The sequence below is a fragment of the Nicotiana sylvestris genome, chromosome 10 (genome assembly GCF_000393655.2).
Source record: "Nicotiana sylvestris chromosome 10, ASM39365v2, whole genome shotgun sequence".
In the NCBI taxonomy this organism is placed as follows: Eukaryota; Viridiplantae; Streptophyta; class Magnoliopsida; order Solanales; family Solanaceae; genus Nicotiana; species Nicotiana sylvestris.
Genome location: NC_091066.1, coordinates 93393064 through 93413185, shown reverse-complemented (window position 1 = coordinate 93413185; position 20122 = coordinate 93393064). Strand labels below are relative to the sequence as shown.

The 20122-nt window shown below is 38.1% G+C and overlaps 1 long non-coding RNA gene across 2 annotated transcripts in view; it reads right to left on the bottom strand.

Moving 5' to 3' along the window:
- LOC138880503 (uncharacterized) overlaps positions 1 to 10229 on the bottom strand; it is a 170021-nt gene extending 159792 nt beyond the window's left edge. For both annotated transcript variants that reach the window (XR_011403207.1, XR_011403208.1), the window contains exons 1-2: positions 10183 to 10229; positions 3058 to 3125 (exon numbers count right to left, since the gene is read on the bottom strand). This is a non-coding gene — a long non-coding RNA (uncharacterized lncRNA). The remainder of the gene's footprint in view (positions 1 to 3057; positions 3126 to 10182) is intronic.
- Positions 10230 to 20122: the final 9893 nt, after the last annotated feature.

Below are 20122 nucleotides of genomic sequence, written 5' to 3'. Positions count from 1 at the left end.
ACCTGACCGGTCAGCCATTGTTACCTGACCAATTTATATCATACAGTGCCATTGTTACCACTGTTCAAGTATATCATCCAGTGTCATTGTTACCACTATTTCAAGTATATAACACACTGTCATTGTTACCACTGTTTCAAGTATATCACATAGTGTCATTGTTACCACTGTTTCAAGTATATCACACAGTGTCATTATTACCACTGTTTCAAGTCACTTTATAATCAGTCCAGAAAATAATATAATAAGCCCCTTGGGCATTTACAAAACAGAAGTTCCCAGCCCGGAATACATTTAAAAATATCATTTAAGTTTTCAACACTTAGAATTATGGTTGAGTTTGCAAAACAACATTTAAAACCTTGGACTAAAATTAAATGATATGCAAATCATGCTAAGTAGTAATATCAATCCTCGAAGGATTTTACAAATCGGCACAAGGCCCCAAACATGGCATCAAGCCCAGTAATATCAATGAAGTATGTGTATCAATCACCAATATAGTATAAACATCACACGGGATGGACCAAGTCACAATCTCCAATAGTATCCGACCCCGTACTCGCCATGGAGTGCGTGTCACGCCTCAATATAGCTTTACGATGTGAAAGTCTGGGGTTTCAAACCCTCAAAATAGCATTTACATCTATTACTCACCTCTAACCGGCTGTAGACTAGTCCGCAATGCCCTTTCCTCTTGAATCGACCTCTTCGCGCGTCGAATCTAGTAAAAACTACAACGAATACATTACAATAGGCTAAGGGAATATAACCCAATCGAAAAGACTCGAAAAATGTCGAAAATCCCGAAATTAGCAAAACCCGAGCCCCGGGCCCACATCTCGAAATTCAGAAATTTTTACATCAATACGACCCTTATCTCTCCACGAGTCTATACATACCAAATTCACAAAAATCGGAGTTCATTTGACCCCTCAAATCACCATTTAATTCTCTTAAGTTTCAAGCCCTAAACCACCATTTTTGTCCATAAATTACTTGAGTTTTCAGCTCTAATCCATGTATTTAACTTGGAAATAAGTAGAAACAACTCACCTTTGATGCTTGATGAAATCCCCCTTGAAATTCTCTCCAAAATAATCCAAGCCAAATGAAAGAAATGAAAGAAATAAGCCAAATCCGTGTTTAAAAGAAGCTTCGTCGAGTTGTACCTTGCACTTGTTTTATACAAGTTGTACATCCTATTAAAATTGTTCCTTATCGGACACCTTCTATTTAAACACCCATAACGTCTTGTATAAATATCAAAATGACAAACGGTTTGAAGATTTAGAAACTAGACTCAAAGATCTTTAATTTTATAGGTTGTACACCATATAACTCTTTATATATCCCGAGATATGAGCTTCTAAATCGGCTCCATGAAATCAGAAAATTTCTGGAGAAACTGCTCCACCAGTCATCTTCAATCAATCATAACTTTCTCTACGAATGTCCAAATTACAGTTTCTTTAGCTTTCTGGAAACTAGATACAAAGGGATTCAACTTTCGTGTTTGAATCATCTCAAAATTTCTTGTAGATCAAAAGATATAGGTCTCCGAAGTACGCTCCACGACTGCACATTGCTGTCCAAAGACAGCTTAGCAGTAGAAATTGCAGCAGCTTTTATTTTCACTAAAAAGGTTCTAACTCCATCATACAAACTCGGAATTAGACGATTCTTGTTCCAATGAGTCACAAATAATAATACGAACACAACCCTTCAATCGAAACTCAATTCGGAGCTTGTTTGCCCAGTTCAATACCTATTTCGCTCGTTAAAAAATTAACTCACATTTCACGTCAAAAACCCAATCGCGACTAGATGAAATTAAACCAAAATTTCCAAATCAGTCCTATAATTCATGATTTTAATTCTGGAAGTCTCAAAATCAAATTTGGATCTCTATAACTAAAAATAGACCCTTGGATCATTACATGCTTATGCTCAAAACGGCAAAAATCTTCCAAAAACTCTTCCAAAACTTATCCGAGCCTCATGGGACCCCGACCAAAAATGCCAACATAATTCATAACATTATTAAAACCTGATCAAATCATCAAAACACCTCAAACAACATCAAATTACCCAAAACTCATCGAATTCAAGCCTAAGTTTCCAAAAACTTCCGAAAATACACTTTCGATCAAAAACCCGACCAAACGATGTCCGAATGACCTGAAATTTTGCTCACAAGTCACATTCGACATTACGAATTTGCCCCATATTTTGCAACCGCATTCCGACCCCGATATTAAAATTTCCACTTCCGGCCGAATTTTCTAAAAAACCTTCAAATTTCTATATTTAGCCAAATGATTTCAAAATGACCTCCGGACATCCGAATTCACTTCCGATCGCGCTCCCAACTCCAGAATCACCATACGGATCTATTCCCAGACTCGGAATCCCAAACGGACATCTATAACACTGAAATGCCTTCCAACCCAAATTTATGAAATTCTTCTAAAGTACTAACTTTCACAATATACGCCGAAATGCTCACGGGTTACCCAAAACCAAATCCGGACATACGCCCAAGTCCGAAATCATCATACGAACATGCTGGAACTTTCAGATCCCAATTCCGAGGGCGTTTACTCAAAATTCTAATCCTTGTTCATTTCTTCAATTTTAAGCTTTCAAAATGAGAATTTCCATTTATATTTGACTCCAAACTTCCTGAATTTTAATTCTGACCATACACACAAGTCAATATACCTCAGATGAAGCCACTCATGGCCTCAAACTGCTGAATGACGCGCCGGAGCTCAAAACGACCGGTCGGGTCGTTACAAGTAATATCAATCCTCGAAGGATTTTACAAATCGGCACAAGGCCCCAAACATGGAATCAAGCCCCGTAATATCAATGAAGTATGTGTATCAATCACTAGTATAGTATAAACATCACATGGGATGGACCAAGTCACAATCCCCAATCGTATCCGACCCCGCACTCGCCATGGAGTGTGTGTCACGCCTCAATATAGTGCTACGATGTGAAAGTCCGGGGTTTCAAACCCTCAGAACAACATTTACATCTATTACTCACCTCAAGACGGCCAAAAGTCTACTCCGCGATGCCCTTTCCTTTCGAATCGACCTCCTCGCGCGTCGAATCTTGCCAAAACCACAAGGAATATATTACAATAAGCTAAGGGAATATAACCCAATCGAAAAGACTCGAAAAATATCAAAAATCACGAAATTTGAAAAATTTCTGAGCCCCGGGCCCACTTCTCGAAAAATTACAAAAATCACATCACCAGATTCCTCGTCTCTCCACGAGTCCGTACATATAAAATTTACAAAAATCGGAGTTCATTTGACCCCTCAAATCACCAAATCTTATTTTCAAATCCCTAGGCCTAAATCCTCAATTTTTCTACAATTTTCATGCTTAAATCCATACATAATTGATGTACTTAACTCAAAATAGGTGGGGATAACTTACCTTCGCATTGATGATGAAAATCCCCTCTTGAAGCTCCCCAAAAATCGTCCATACTATGAAGAAATGAAGAAAAGTGAGCTAAATCCGTGTATAAAAGAATCTGCCTGTGCTTCGTCGAGTTGTACCTTGAACTTGTGCTATACAAATTGTACATCCTATTAAAATTGTTCCTTGTCGGACACCTTCTGTTTAAACACCCATAACGTCTTGTATAAATATCCAAATGACAAACGGTTTGAAGATTTAAAAACTAAATATCCAAATGACAAACGGTTTGAAGATTTAAAAACTAGACTCAAAGATCTTTAATTTGATAGGTTGTACACCATATAACTCTTTATATATCCCGAGATATGAGCTTCTAAAGTGTATCGTAAAATCTGCTGAAATTGCTCCAGCAGGCCCTTTCGATCCATCGTAACTTTCTGAGATGATATCCAAATCGCGAAAGGTTTAACTTTCCGAAAACTAGAATGTATGGGCTACAACTTTCGTTTTTTGCACTTTTTCGGATTTCTTATAGATTACAAGATATGAGCTTCCAAAATAGACTACTCGCACCTAAAATTTTCTGGGTACAACAGAATTTTCTTCAATTTTCTGCAATTTTTCCTAAGTCCGAAATCACTCCGAGACACCTCCGAAACACTCCTGACCTCTCGGGGCTCCAAACCAAATATGAACACTGACTTTAAAACATCACACGAACTTGCTCGAGCGATTAAATCGCCAAAATAACATCAAAATCAATGATTTGAGGCTTAAATCCAAGAATTCTTTCAAATTTCATAAACTTTCAAATTTTTCAATTTAAGGCCGAAACTCGTCAAACAACGTCCGTTTGTAAGCAAACTTTACAGGAAGCGCTTAACCAATATATATGACCTGTACCGGGCGTCGGAACCAAAATACGAGCCCGATACCATTACTTTCTGATCAAATTTCATTTTCATTTTCCTTAAACATTTTCAGAAAAAAATTTCACGAAAAAAAATTTATTTCTCGGGCCTGGGACCTCGGAATTCGATTCCGGAAACACGTTCAACTCCCATATTTTTCTATGGACCTTTAGAGACCGAAAAATCACGGGTACGGGTCTATTTACCAAAAATGTTGACCAAAGTCAACTTTAACAATATTAAATATCAAAATTTTTCAAATTTTTCCCATAATTCATATATTTCAACACAAAGATATTTCGGACACACTCCTAAGTTCCAAATAACCTAACGAAGCTATCCAAACCATAAAATTCGCATTTCGAATCCGATATCAAAATTTCCACATCCGGCCAAATTTTCTCAAAAACCTTCAATTTTCCATCTTTAGCCGGACGACTCCAAAATGACCTGCGGACCTCCGAATTCACTTCCGATTGCGCTCCCAAATCCAGAATCACCATACGGAGCTACTCCCAGTCTCGGAATCCCAAACAGACATCAATAACACTGAAATGCATTTTAAACCAAACTGATGCAATTTCTTCTAAAATGCTATCTTCCACAATAGGCGCCAAAACGCTCCCGGATTATCCAATACCCGATCCGGGCAAACGCCAAAGTACGAAATCATCATACGAACCTGCTGGAACCTTTGGATCCCAATTCCGAGGTCTTTTACTCAAAATTCCAATCCTAGTTCATTTCTTCAATTTTAAGCTTTCAAAATGAGAATTTCCATTTAGATTTGACTCCAAACATCCTGAATTTTAATTCTGACCATACACTTAAGTCAATATGCCTGAGATGAAGCTGCTCATGGCCTGAAACTGCTGAATGACGCGCCGGAGCTCAAAACGACCAATCGGGTCGTGACAATCTCCCGCACTTAAACATACGTTCGTCCTCGAACGTGCTGAGAACTACACTAAAGTAGTCTGAAATCACTTGTTTAACACCTCATGCACCTTCCCGTGCTACCACCACTCAGTTGAGCACATTAGCTCGACAACTCTGTAGGTATACTCCCTTATTCAAGCAAATAAGCCATTAGGTCCAATTCCAACATCCTGAATTTCCTGCCAAGCCTGTTTCCATCATACGACCACCATATCAATCTCCACACGTTGTACCCAACATGGATGCATAACTTTGCTAAATTCACACTTTGCATCACTTTACTCATAGGACCACAATAACATTCTTTAAACATAATAGTCGAAATTCTACAAATCTGATGCTCCCATTGCATCTCATGACCTACATAGGTCTTGCTCTAGTTTTTACAACACCGATACGACTGAAGAGATGTGCCGAAATTCATAATCAACTGTTGAATCAATAATTCATTGGATCTATACTCCTGACAAGTTCCATTACCTTGTCTCAAACCAAAGAATGATCTTTGCTCTATAATATACTTCATATAATCAGTTTGCACTGACCCTAAATCTAGTAACCTCGTCTCAACCAGTACGAACTGCTCAGGCAATAAGCCACCTCAGACATAATCAAAAATCCCACAAGACACCACAATGTGCCAGTATGCTATCAATTCGAATGCGATACAAAAGGAAGGCGAACTCTAGAAGGAACTACTCAACTCGCACACTAACATAGACTTCCTCAGAAAACAGGGAAACAGAACACACAAAAGCAATATGGGCACTGAACTGAACATCACACTGTTGCGGCGTGCAACCTGATCCAAACAACATACCCATGGCGGTGTGCCACCCGATCCACATATAGAACTTACATAAGGAGATATACGTCGAGCTGAATAGCTCATCACATCAAAATACCGAATATCGGTCATAAACACACTAAGGTGCATAATATCATTCCCAGGAAACATATAGCGCTATAGGCTACAAACTCAAGCACAACTGAAGTGCGATACTTAATCTAAGTCTCATCCTGCTCATATAACATCACCGCTAAGCGGAACCTCAGCACATAAGGAATTTACTAAGCCGTCTCACAACTCACACGGTGCAATATATCTTTACATGAATTAACTGACCACGAAATAAGACCGCGACTATCCTTCCATAAAGAGCGCATTGCTGAAATAAACACAACTGGCCTGACGTAAGGCTCACTTCCACATTTAAATCTATCCACCGACCTCAAGTCGATCCTGATCGTGCCAAGCTAGGCCAATAATCTTTCACAGGTCCATAACCCAATAAACAGAGTGCCCTCCAGGCATAAATTCTCAAATGGATGATATTACCAAAATCCTCATACTTGGTTTAAATTTCTAATTAATCAAGTGACTACATGTCACACTTATACAATATTCCTGTGGGACAAGCTCCCACCATCTTCCGAAATAATTAACGGGTCTGCACATCCAAACCACCGGCTGCACTAACGCTGAAAAGCGATCAAGAATCCCTAACCAGGATGCAAAGCCTTTCTCACAGAACACCGACCTCAGGTGATACTGACGTCAATACCCATCTTACTCAAAACACTGAAACTCATATACTGCTCATCCGAGATCGTGACATCACAGTCATTGACCAAACTGCAACCTTGGTCCTTACTTCAAATTCCATACCACTCACTGCACCTCATTTGCCGATATACGATAGACACGATCTTCATCACAACTCTGGAACCGACGATAGGCTAATACTTCATCACATAAGACCTTGCATTTAACTCACTTCAGGAGAACTATAGCAATATACAGGCGAATTCTCATAACCGTCAAATATGCCAATCTCTAAGTAGTGGTCCAAGCCGCTATAACCCTTTCTGGGATCCGCCTACTTATAACAGGCCCTAACAGAAGAATGATTCAGAATAACATCAATCACTACGGCTGACAAGCCTCACACACACCGCCACAAATCACATGCATAACTCGATCACGCTGAACGAACCGATCACTGACACCAATATGCCAACTCAACTATGGCTAATCAATCTACTTCCTTCCAGTTTATCCTTGATTGCCTTAGAAATAATAATATCTCCCTTCAACACCTAACTTATTCCAACCGCACTCACCCCGAGTTACCTTAAATCATGAGACCATACTGTCTCAAAAACAATGACCATTTCATGTCTCTCAATGCTACACTATAAGTCAAAACATCATAGAACATTCTGTGTCTTTCTTCATAAGCTGCTTCAAAAGCATGACTCTTAACTGTACTTATAGACTCAAAATCATCAGGCACCACACTTTGCCTCTTTAATTCACTAGGACCGCTATTGAGAGCCACCCAGCTCTGACTTGGCCCCGAATGCAACCAACTCTACTGAATTTTATAACATATGAATACTATCTCGATAAAGCACCCAACGGAATCACTTCCCTCGAAGCCTGCACCTATACGAGGCATAAATCATGAATCTTCCCTCAAGTCTAAATATGAGCCAATAAGGCTAACCATAGCATGCATCCAACAATTCATTTACTCAAATTACCACTCATGGTCCTTTTCCGTAGCTGCAATAACCCACCAATACGCCAATAACCAGAATTCACGCATGTAATAAATCGTGCAATCAGCTAATCAACAGCAAGCTCCCCAACTTGGCTCGAAGCCATAGATGACAACACATATACTCTATTGCCGTCGTAATATCATGGTGAGATTAAACTCACTCCATCATAAGCTCGTGGAAACACGAATCATCTGGAATTTAAACTCTTCTGCAATTCTGGCATTTACTAACACAACAGTTAATCCCACTCTCTAGGCGACCAATTTCTTTTTTTTTTACTAAGTCCTAAATTTTTCAAAAATTTCGGCAGAGCCTCCTTTGCAATTGGTCCTATCCACCTGCCAAAGAATCACCAAAACCATCCTAACAACACATCCACAACTTGACAAAGCATCATAATGCATATCAATTACATAAATCTAAATTGATACATGGACATGCGTTGCACCTATTTGAATCATAACACATAGAAAATACCCTTCAACCCTCCATTATTGGGCTATTCAACCAAGTAGGAACATATTCTTCCTTTAATATTTTCGACCTTCAAGGTGGTCTCCTTGACTCAACGATTTCGTCATAATACATTTACGGAAGCGATCTCAGCTCCCAGACTTATCTAACTAGGAGACACGAAAAATATTCTTCACGCGCCCATAACTCGGGCTACTCAACAAATCACAATAAGAAACGAATCACTTAACAGTTCATCTACTATCCAGTAGGCTTCTTCGCCACTACCAAGTCGTACAAATACACCTCGCAACACTAACATACTCATCACGTGGATATCCAACCGCCATTCCGGCTAACAAGGACAATAATGAACATATGAGTTCAAAACACTTGCTCACAAAATCAGCACCTCGGTGCTCAAGCCATTGGCAAAGATTTGGCCTCAAGTCCTCCAGACTGGTCTAACTTCAAACTCACAGAGATTACACTCGCCCCTCGATCGGGGAATCAAAAGCCATCGAGACACATCTGATACTGAGCGCCCGTTGGTGCATACGATCACGCCGAAGGAATTTCAAAAGTTTCTTTTCAAGCTGAATCAAGGACGCACGATAAGAATTCAAGAATGTGAAGTTTTACTAAAGGTTCGGCAGCCTCTCGAGGATAAGTACAGATGTCTCCGTACCGATCCGCGAGACTCTACTAAACTGGCTCATGACTCGTGATACCAAGTAACCTAGGCTCTGATACCAACTTGTCGCGACCCAAATCCCGGTCGTGATGGCGCCCAACACACTACTAGGCAAGCCCGACCATTATTCAACACTTAATCCAATTTATCAAAAGTAGCGGAAAAAAATATCAATTAAGCAAGTATATCATCCAGTGTCATTGTTACCACTATTTCAAGTATATCACACAGTGTCATTGTTACCACTGTTTCAAGTATATCACACAGTGTCATTGTTACCACTGTTTCAAGCATATCACACAATGTCATTGTTACCACTGTTTCAAGTCACTTTATAATCAGTCCATAAATAATATAGTAAGTCCCTTGGGCATTTACAATACAGAAGTTCCCAGCCCGGAATACATTTAAAAATATCATTTAAGTTTTCAACACTTAGAATTATGGCTGAATTTGCAAAACAGCATTTAAAACCTTGGACTGAAATTAAATGATATGCAAATCATACTAAGCAGTAATATCAATCCTCGAAGCATTTTACAAATCAGCACAAGGCCCCAAACATGGCATCAAGCCCCACAATATCAATGAAGTATGTGTATCAATCACCAGTATAGTATAAACATCACACGGGATGGACCAAGTCACAATCCCCAATCGTATCCGACCCCACACTCGCCATGGAGTGCGTGTCACGCCTCAATATAGCATTACGATGTGAAAGTCCGGGGTTTCAAACCCTCAGAACAGCATTTACATCTATTACTCACCTCAAGACGGCCAAAAGTCTACTCCGCGATGCCATTTCCTTTTGAATCGACCTCCTCGCGTGGCGAATCTTGCCAATACCACAAGGAATATATTACAATAGGCTAAGGTAATATAACCCAATCGAAAAGACTCGAAAAATATCGAAAATCATGAAATTTGCATATACCGAGCCCCGAGCCCACTTCTCGAAAAATTACGAAAGTCACATCATCGGATTCCTCGTCTCACCACGAGTCCGTACATATAAAGTTTACCAAAATCGGAGTTCATTTGACCCCTCAAATCACCAAATCTTATTTTCAAATCCCTAGGCCTAAATCCTCAATTTTTCTACAATTTTCATGCTCAAATCCATACATAATTGATGTACTTAACTCAAAATAGGTGGGGATAACTTACCTTCACATTGATGATGAAAATCCCCTCTTGAAGCTCCCCAAAAATCGTCCATACTTTAAAGAAATGAAGAAAAATGAGCTAAATCCGTGTATAAAAGAATCTGTCTGTGCTTCGTCGAGTTGTACCTTGCACTTGTGCTATACAAGCTGTACATCCTATTAAAATTGTTCCTTGTCGGACACCTTCTCTTTAAACACCCATAACGTCTTGTATAAATATCCAAATGATAAACGGTTTGAAGATTTTGAAACTAGACTCAAAGATCTTTAATATGATAGGTTGTACACGATATAACTCTTTATATATCCCACGATATGAGCTTCTAAATTGCATCGTAAATTTTGCCGAAATTGCTCCAGCAGCCCTTTTCAATCCATCGTAACATCCTGAGATGATATCCAAATCGTGAATGGTTTAACTTTACGAAAACTAGAATGTATGGGCTGCAAATTTCATGTTTTGCATGTTTTCTGATTTGTTATAGATTACAAGATATGAGCTTCCAAACTGGACTACTCGCACCTAAAATTTTCTGGACACAGCAGAATTTTCTGCAATTTTTCCTAAGTCCGAAATCACTCCGAGACACCTCCGAAACACTCCCGAGCCCTCGGGGCTCAAAACCAAATATGAACACTGACTCAAAAACATCACACGAACTTGCTCGAGCGATCAAATCGCCAAAATAATATCAAAATCAATGATTTGAGCCTTAAATCCAAAAATTCTTTCAAATTTCATAAACTTTCAAATTTTCCAATTTAAGGTCGAAACCCGTCAAACAACGTCCGTTTGTAACCAAACTTTACAAGAAGCTCTTAACCAACATATATGACCTGTACCGGGCGTCGGAACCAAAATACGAGCCCGATACCATTACTTTCTGATCAAAATTCATTTTCATTTTCCTTAAACATTTTCAGAAAACAATTTCACGAAAAAAATTCATTTCTCGGGCCTGGGACCTCGGAATTAGATTTCGGAAACACGTTCAACTCCCATATTTTTCTATGGACCTTTCGAGACCGAAAAATAACAGGTCCGGGTCTGTTTACCAAAAATGTTGACCAAAGTCAACTTTAACAATATTAAATATCAAAATTTTTCAAATTTTTCCCATAATTCATTTATTTCAACACAAAGATATTCCGGACACACTCCTAAGTCCCAAATAACCTAACGAAGCTATCCAAACCATAAAATTCGCATTTCGAATCCGATATCAAAATTTCCACTTCCGGCCAAATTTTCTGAAAAACCTTCAATTTTCCATCTTTAGCCGAACTGCTCCAAAATGACCTACGGACCTCCGAATTCACTTCCTATCGCGCTCCCAAATACAGAATCACCATACGGAGCTAATCCCAGTCTCGAAATCGCAAACGGACATCAATAACACTGAAATACATTTTAAACCAAAACTGATGCAATTTCTTCTAAAATGCTATCTTCCACAATAGGCGTCAAAACGCTCTCGGATTATCCAAAACCCGATCCGGGCATACGCCCAAGTACGAAATCATCATACGAACCTGCTGGATCCTTCGGATCCCAATTCCGAGGTCTTTTACTCAAAATTCCAATCCTAGTTCATTTCTTCAATTTTAAGCTTTCAAAATGAGAATTTCCATTTAGATTTGACTCCAAACTTCCTGAATTTTAATTCAGACCATACACTCAAGTCAATATACCTGAGATGAAGCTGCTCATGGCCTCAAACTGCTGAATGATGCGCCGGAGCTCAAAACGACCGATCGGGTCGTTACACATATGTATGACCATAACCACATCTCTGGTCTTAATGGTTGTTCATAATAGATTACAACATCGCCAATTAACCTCATGTTAACAAAATTTCGTTTCAAACCTCCAAATTACTAACAACAAGGCATGGAGATCTTATAATTACTTACCCGAAGTAACGAGTCACAATTTAACACCACTTTTATCTCACCTTGTAGGCTAAAATTCAATAGTTACAATACAATTTTGGCAAATTATGCACAGAAATATTCATGCAAGAATTTTCAAATAAGCCTAATAGGCATGACTCCCTACAAGTGCTACAGCACAAATTTTAATTTCATAAGAGGAGAATTTAAACACATAAAATTTTCACCACCAGGACCTCGTCCTTATATAACATCCACTGCAGCTTGTAGCCCGGTTTAAATATTTCATATCATATAAAAATGTGAGGATCTCATCCTCAACTCTGAATCACAAGTATTTTGCACATTGTGCCAACTAAAATTCTCCATTTCCTTTCTTCCTTATTTCAAATAAATTCGGTTAAACAAAATCACAACATACAATGATCCCTCTTGCCGATAGGGCATATAATTTACAATGGAAATCAATTATTTAGAAATTACATCAAACTCATTGAATTGATTAACAAGAGTCACTTTTAGCCTCACAACTATTTTTAATGACCAACACATAATGATAGACATAGCTATCTCCATATAATCTCCCAATAGAAGTATTCACATATGTAGATTTAAGAATTACGAAGCCCACTCGTAAGTGGAGCACAATAGGAGAACTTTCCTCGATACTCAAAACCGAATCAAGTTAAGGAAATTTTGAATTTATAATAATTTGAGACCGTACTTATAATGATACTGTCTGGTGTAGCAACCTCAGCCATACCATAGAAAATATATCAACGGACTGGGTCTCCACCTCTAGGAGTCTCACCTCCACCTCTAATATCCTGACCTCTACGTATGGTTGGTCATGTAAGTGGAGTAGTAACTGCAATGGGGCATGTAGCCTGAGTGCTTTGACGAAATATGTCTCTCACAAGTCTAGGATAATTTCTCAAGATGTTCCTAGTATCACCATTTTTATAACAACCTATCCGTAGTTCGACTGCTCATACTAAGTCTATACCTGATAACTTAAATAACCATTGCAGGAAATTTCATGCCACTAGTACATTAAAAGATGATTTCCCCACGTAAGTGCCCTGATTAACTGGAGCACTATGAGTATTCTGAAATTGTTTCCATGTCCCTGCTGATACTGAAATGTAGAATTATTAAGGACGCGGGAATACCAAAAGTCCCATCATCATTCCTTTCAAATATCAGCTCTTAATCATATACAAGTTTTGACAAACCTTTCAATACCACATATATACAGCTCAAGACAAAACCAATATAACACATGACCCACAATTTGAGCGTTGATAGGAAACTCCCCTCACTTAGCACGAAGCCATATGAAACATTTTGATGATTCACAATACTAAACTTTATCGCTCGTACGACACCGGTCATAAGACACCTCAAGTTATTTATTTGGCGCATGTCATCCTCGTGACAGTTAAACTCGCATCTTCCAGTGTTTCGGCTTGCTAGTAAATACCATTCGCTAAATAGAAATCCTATACGAAACACATAATCTCTAATACGACCAACTATTTTTAGACCTACATCCAGATGTGATGATTAGGCAACCAATTAAACCTTCTTAAGATATTACTTATCAACCAAATGTCAGAATCTGATGCACCCCCATGCGCACAACTGAAAGATCACTTTGCGCTTCCATATCTTCAATTCTGAACGACACGTGTTAACAATGGTTGAGTAGCCCTGGCTCTCTTATAACCTTTTAAGGTATCACAAACCATTAGCGTAGTGCACAATTCCATACATTAGTGGATGCAAAAGAACATAAGATATATGCTTCAAGCTGAATAAATGTCGCACGATAAGGCGTGAATGAAGTGGAAATTTTTCTTACTAGTCCTGTAGCCTCTCAAAGATAAGTACAGACGTCTCCGTACCGATCCGCAAGACTCTACTAAACTCGCTTATGACTTGTAGCACCTATGAACCTAGAGCTCTGATACCAACTTGTCACGACCCAAAAATCCCTCCAAAGGAGTCATGATGGCACCTAATCTCTAAACTAGGTAAGCCTAAAATTTACTGAAATAACATTGATATTTATTAACTTCAAATGAAATTTCTCTAAACAATTTACAATTTCCAAAACCGGTAGTACAAGTCATAAGCCTTTCTAGGAGTAGTCATACAACATAATTACATCACTATTCCGAAACAAAGGGAACAAATGGAAATACGTACAATTGAAGATGACTCTGAGGACTACGAATGCTGCAGCATGTTTACCTTGAGTCTCCACCGCAACGAATAGCTACTATCGATCAAATACCTGGATCTGTACACAAAAATGTACAAAAATGTAGTATCAGCACAACCGACCCCATGTGCTGGTAAGTGCCTAGCCTAACCTCGGCGAAGTAGTGACGAGGCTAGGACCAGACTACCAAATAAACCTGTGCAATATAGCGTACAAAAATAATACGAAGCAGGTACCGATGATGGCAACAATGATCAACCAATGATATAAAAAGCAGGTAACAAGAATACCATAAATGTTTCTCAACAATTAATAAATACAAGTGCAATCATCTAATCAAGTCCTTCAAATATAAATCTTTCACCTATAAATCCTTCAAGTAATAATCTTTAAGATAATATGCTTTTCAATAAATATCTTTTGAATATATTTCCTTCAAATAAATCTCTTTCAAATAAGCATCTTTCGAATATAATTCTTTCGAGTAAAGGTCATCTTGTGACACCTCATTTCATAATCATAATTAATATAGGTCTCAACCCACTTTCATATTTTTCACGACATTTCGTGCCCATATTTATATCACAACCGCACGGACAAATCACGTGCTATTAAATAAAACCATAATATTTTCCCTGGTACCTCGTGCCTATATCATAATCTGTCATTAATAAAAATCATCATATTTTTCTCGGCACCTTGTGCCCACATGTCTCCGTCTCACATTTCGCAACAACATTCTCATGTTACTCAATTCATAGGGTCCATAACCCAATACAATTAAAAATGTTCAAAGAGCCTCATTTAGTTAATATAAAGTAGAGTACAACTTCCAACCCAACTAGAAAATAAACATGAAAAGATGAAGTTAGTTTTAGAAATCGTTTGAATAAAGAAAATACCCTTTTTAATTAAAGTACAATTGTTGAAAATTTAAGTATTGAAAGCTTTATATAAATGCGGCGAGATATTGAAAACAATATGGCTTACAACACAAGGTATCACAACACAGTAAAGAACTCTAAACAGTTAATACACTTGAAATGTTAATAACCAAAAAAAACACAACAAATAGAAAGTGCACAGCATCACCCTTCGTGCATTTACTCCCGTCCTCACCATACACGGCATCACCCTTCGTGCTTTACACTCTTCCTCACCCAAGGAACATTCACAAAGCAATCCAAGCAAGGAAGTTAATAATATCAGGTATAAACAAGAAACCAATAAAGGAATATAAGGAAAGCCATAATTCAATTATCAACAAGAATCATGAAAATAAAGGACAAGTGCACGGCATCACCCTTCGTGCTTTTACTCTCGTCCTCACCATAAAAATCAATATAATCTGCACGACATCACTCTTCGTGCTTTTACTCTCATCCTCACCATAAAATCAATATAACCGGCACGGAATTGTACATCGTGGGACACGGCATCACCTTTCATGCTTTAACACTCTTTCCTCACCATATGAATAATATAAATGTGCACGGCATCACCTTTCGCTCTTTATCGCTCTTCCTCACCCAAGCAACAATCATAAAGCAATTTGGGCAAGGCAAAATCAAAAATATCACAATTTGAGCAAATGCTCTATAATGTTCAACAATTCAATTCTCAACTTGAGCCAATGCTCTATAATGTTCAACAATTCAATCCCGGCAAGGGAACAATAGTACAACAATCTCGGCAAGGGAAACAACATCAAAACAATAACATCCCGGCAAGGGAAACAACATCAAAACAATAATATCCCGGCAAGGGAAACAACATCAAAATAATAACATCCCGGCAAGGGAACAACATCAAAACAATAATATCCCGGCAAGGGAAACAACATCAAAACAATAATACTTCCACAAGTCATATTCCTCAATAAAAATTATCATATAGAGCATATACACTACGAAACAGAGTCAGGTTAATCAAAGTATAAGACTCACGGGCATGCTTGACACCAACGTATAGATACTCATCACCATGCCTATATGTCGTACTCCACAATTAACATGTAACAAATAAGACACAATTCCTAATCCCTCAAGCTAAGGTTAGACCAAACACTTACCTCGCTTGGCAACCAATTCAAAATTCCAACAAGTCTTTGCCTCGCGAATTCGTGCCCTAAATTCTCAAATCTAGTCATAAACAATTCGATTCAGTCAATAAAAATTATAGGAATTAATTCCATACGAAATTCTACATTTTCCATTAAAATCCAAAATTGCACTAAAAATTTTCCCGTGGGGGCCACGTCTTGGAACCCGCCAAAAATTACGGAATATGAAACCTCATCTAACTACGAGTCTAACCATACCAAAATTACTAAATTTCGATAACATTTTGACCCTCAAATCCTCAAATCTATCCGAGAGAGTTTTCAAACTCTTCCAACTAAATTCACAGATTTAGTATCAAAACTAGTGATAGATTCGGGTAATCTAACAAAAATTAAGTAATGAACACTTACCCCGTTGTTTTCTCTAAAAATATCCCGAAAATCGCCTCTTCCCGAGCTCCAATTTGACAAAAATGGAAAATGGGACAAAGTCCCATTTTCAGAAATTAAGAATCTGCCCAGAAAATGTCGAGGGCACTGTTCACGAGTTCGGGTACTGTTCACGGGGTACTGTACACAGTACTGGTCACGAGGTACTGTTCATAAGGTACTGTACACAGTACTGTTCACGATGCTGTAAAAAAATATCAGCTTCCCAAAGAGAATTTCAGCAGCTTTTTCTACCTGTTGACCTTCTGAAATCCACCCGAGGCCCTCGGGACTTCAACAAAAGACACCAACAAGTCCTAAAACATGATGCAGACTTAGTCGAAACCTCAAATCGCATCAAATAATGCTAAAACCGTGAATCACATCCCAATTCAAGCCTAATGAAACTAAGAACGTCCAACTTCTATATTCGATGCAAAAACCTATCAAATCAAGTCTGATTGACTTCAAATTTTGCACACAAGTCATAAATGACATAACGAAGCTATAAAAAATTTTAGAACTGGATTCCGATCCCGATATCAAAAAGTAAACTCTCCGGTCAAACTTAAGAAATCTTTAGCCTTAGATTTCTAGATTCCGTTAAATGGCGATAATTTGATCTAGGGACCTCCAGATTTGTTTTTGGGCATATGACCAAGTCCAAAGTCACGATACAGAACTACCGGAATGATCAAAACTTTTATCCGGGTTCGTTTGCTCAAATTGTTGACCGAAGTCAACTAGTTGAGTTTTAAAGCTCTAGTTCCCAATTTAGTCCATTTTTCACATAAAAACCTTTCGGAAAATTATACGGATTGCGCACGCAAGTCGAGGAATTAATGATACTGCTTTTCAAGGTCTTAAAAATACCGAGATGGTTATTTAATTTAAAGATTACATTTTAGGTCATCACATTCTCCACCTCTAAAACAAACGTTCGTCCTCGAACGTACTAAGAATTATTCTCAAGTTACCAAATTGATGATTTTACTTTTACACAATTATTCGTGGTTGATCCCATATTATCGCATTCGACATATGTCCGACAAAACCATTTCAATTGAGATTATTTCTTTATCCATATTCGTAAACTTCAAGACCAAATTGCTTACACTCTAATCATTTCTAGAAAGGTCCGATTTTTACGTCAACACACGATATTAGTCCAGACTAGCTATAGCAACTCGTGCCTACGCACCCATCAAATACAGGGTACTATATTCTCCCCCACTTAGGGTCATTTATCCTTGAATGAGAAGTAGAGTCCGTCTTCAAACACATAATGTAACTTATCTCTTTCTTTGCACATCTCAATATCCCAAATTTTTCTAACTCCCAAATTTTTCAGAAATTTCGGCAGAGTCCCCCCTGTAATTGGGCCTATCCACCTGTCAGAGTAACACCCAAACAACTCCTAACCACATGTCCACAACCTAACAACGCACCATAAAGTATATATCAATAACACTAATCTCTGCATTACAAGCACGCCATTATCACAATGATATCTTGACATAAAATGTATCATATGTATGACCATAACCACATCTCTAGTCTTAATGGTTGTTCATAATAGATTACAACATCGCCAATTAACCTCATGTTAACAAAATTTCGTTTCAAACCTCCAGATTACTAACAACAAGGCATGAAGATCTTATAATTACGTACCCGCAGTAACGAGTCACAATTTAACGCCACTTTGCTCTCACCTTGTAGGCTAAAATTCAATAGTTACAATACAATTTTGGCAAATTATGCACAAAAATATTCATGCAAGAATTTTCAAATAAGCCTAATAGGCATGACTCCCTACAAGTGCTACAACACAAATTTTAATTTCACAAGAGGAGAATTTAAACACATAAAATTTTCACCACCAGGACCTCGTCCTTATATAACATCCACCACAGCTTGTAGCCCGGTTTAAATATTTCATATCATATAAAAATGTGAGGATCTCATCGTCAACTCTGAATCACAAGTATTTTGCACATTGTGCCAACTAAAATTCTCCATTTCCTTTCTTCCCTCTTTCAAATAAATTCGGTTAAACAAAATCACAACATACAGTGATCCCTCTTGCCGGTAGGGCATATAATTTACAATGGAAATCAATTATTTAGAAATTACATCAAACTCATTGAATTGATTAACAAGAGTCACTTTTAGCCTCACAACTATTTTTAGTGACCAACACATAATGATAGACATAGCTATCTCCATATAATCTCCCAACAGAATTATTCACATATGTAGATTCAAGAATTACGAAGCTCACTCATAAATGGAACACAATAGGAGAACTTTCCTCGATACTCAAAACCGAATCAAGTTAAGGAAATTTTGACTTTATAATAATTCGAGACCGTACTTATAATGATATCGTCTGGTGTAGCAACCTAAGCCATACCATAGAAAATATATCAACGGACTGGGTCTCCACCTCTAGGAGTCTCAACTCCACCTCTAATATCCTGACCTCTACGTATGGTTGGTCATGTAAGTGGAGTAGTAACTGCAATGGGGCACGTATCCTGAGTGCTTTGACGAAATATGTCTCTCACAAGTCTAGGATAATTTCTCAAGATGTTCCTAGTATCACAATTTTCATAACAACCCATCCACAGTTCGACTGCTCATACTAAGTCTATACCGGATAACTTAAATAACCATTGCAGGAAATTTCATGCCACTGGTACATTAAAAGATGATTGCCCCACGTAAGTGCCCTGATTAACTGGAGCACTATGAGTATTCTGAAATCATTTCTATGTCCCTGTTGATACTGAAATGTAGAATTATTAAGGATGCGGGAATACCAAAAGTCCCATCATCATTCCTTTCAAATATCAGCTCTTAATCATATACAAGTTTTGACAAACCTTTCAATACCACATATATACAGCTCAAGACAAAACTAATATAACACATGACCCCACAATTTGAGCGTTGATAGGAAACTCCCCTCACTTAGCACGAAGCCATATGAAACATTCCGATGATTCACAATACTAACCTTTATCGCTCGTACGACACCGGTCATAAGACACCTCAAGCTATTTATTTGGCGCATGTCATCCTCGTGACAGTTAAACTCGCATCTTCTAGTGTCTCGGCTTGCTAGTAAATATCATTCGCTAAATAGAAATCCCATACGAAATACATAATCTCTAATATGACCAACTCTTTTTAGATCTACATCCACATGTGATGATTAGGCAACTAATTAAACCTTCTTAAGATATTACTTATCTACCAAATATCAGAATCTGATGCACCCCCATGCGCACAACTGAAAGATCTTGTTGCGCTTCCATATCTTCA